The 1,291-nt window shown below is 39.0% G+C and overlaps 1 protein-coding gene across 2 annotated transcripts in view; it reads right to left on the minus strand.

Moving 5' to 3' along the window:
• LOC121813959 (dispanin subfamily A member 2b-like) overlaps nucleotides 1-1,129 on the minus strand; it is a 2,105-nt gene extending 976 nt beyond the window's left edge. The window contains exon 1 of one of the 2 annotated variants that reach the window (XM_042217944.1): nucleotides 1,010-1,129. The gene's annotated coding sequence lies outside the window, so the exon portion shown is untranslated. Of the gene's footprint in view, nucleotides 1-569; nucleotides 864-1,009 lie in introns of those variants that run through there. The other variant, XM_042217945.1, reaches the window with a different exon arrangement.
• Nucleotides 1,130-1,291: the final 162 nt, after the last annotated feature.

The raw sequence follows: 1,291 nt of genomic DNA on the forward strand, positions 1-1,291 counted from the left end.
AATATAATATAATATAATATAATATAATATGAGAAAGTGCTTTGGGATAGAACACACACTGGCAACTAATGCAAATATGTCTTTGAGGAGATTCTGCTCTCACAGTCGGTGACTCGACTGTGAGAGCAGAATCTCATTTCATAAGCCTGCTTAGACATACTGGTAATATGTCTCTCCAGCTTTTTACAGGAACCAGTTGAACAGGTTTGGACTTGCTGGATGAGTATACTGCATGCCAGTAGGGTTGAGCACACTCCCCACCCCCAACTTTACCACTACAGCACCACAACCACAAAATTCAAATTCAGGAGTCTAGCGCTCCATCTAAACAAAGGGCTCTTATACAGATAAAGAGGTGTCCTCCTACCATAAATCAGTAAGAGAAGATACAACCTCTTTCATGACCTTAAGGTGTGTGTGTATGCCAGAGTGCTCTGGAAGGCACACAGAGTCTCCACAGACTACTACGGATCAAACCTCCATTATTATGCAATCGATTATAAAACTCAAAGCATATATGAGTAAATATTTCTAAGCATAAATGATAATCAACAATATAAACCTTACACTCACTTTCACGTATCAAGTCAGTGCAAGTCCACTCAGTCTTTATGTGCAATCTGGATTCGAGCGGAGTTAACAGCCAAAGGAGACTCAGCAGCGGAAATGTGGGTGGGAAACAAAGTTTTGCATTTGCATTCAATGCAAATTATCTGGTGAGTATGCTGTGACACAACCTTTGTGTTAGTGTCTTAACAACATACATACATAATAAATATGTAGATACACACACACACACACATCGTTCAAGACCCCAGTTCAGACCGCAGCCTGTGCAAAGACGCCCCTGAGACAACCTAGAATCTAGACAATGTAAAAACAGTTTGACGAAAGACAGTTTAAGAAAAAGTAAGATAACACCACTACACACACACAAAGAAATACATTTTAAATTGTTTTCTTACTTTGAAGTTCATTCTGCTTCTCCTCAAACTCTACTAAAACAGACTCACCTTTACTTTCGGTGGGGGCTCAGCAGTGGAACTGCATGTGGGTGTTTTTGACAAAATAACAGCTATCACTTCAGGCAGCCTGTAACGCCCACATAAAAAAAAACAGGTTAGATATATGCGGGCCTTCCTGTAAGCCAGTCACTATGCTTGTTCCAGACAGGTATGTATTGGCATCATTACAGATTATCTTAGGGGTATGAAGGAGCATAAAAAGAGGAGCATGCCCAAATGTTTTTCTGATTGATATATATATATATATATATATATATATATATATA

The sequence above is a fragment of the Haplochromis burtoni genome, unplaced genomic scaffold (genome assembly GCF_018398535.1).
Source record: "Haplochromis burtoni strain Fernald_Lab_line unplaced genomic scaffold, NCSU_Asbu1 Contig_3952, whole genome shotgun sequence".
Lineage (NCBI taxonomy): Eukaryota > Metazoa > Chordata > Actinopteri > Cichliformes > Cichlidae > Haplochromis > Haplochromis burtoni.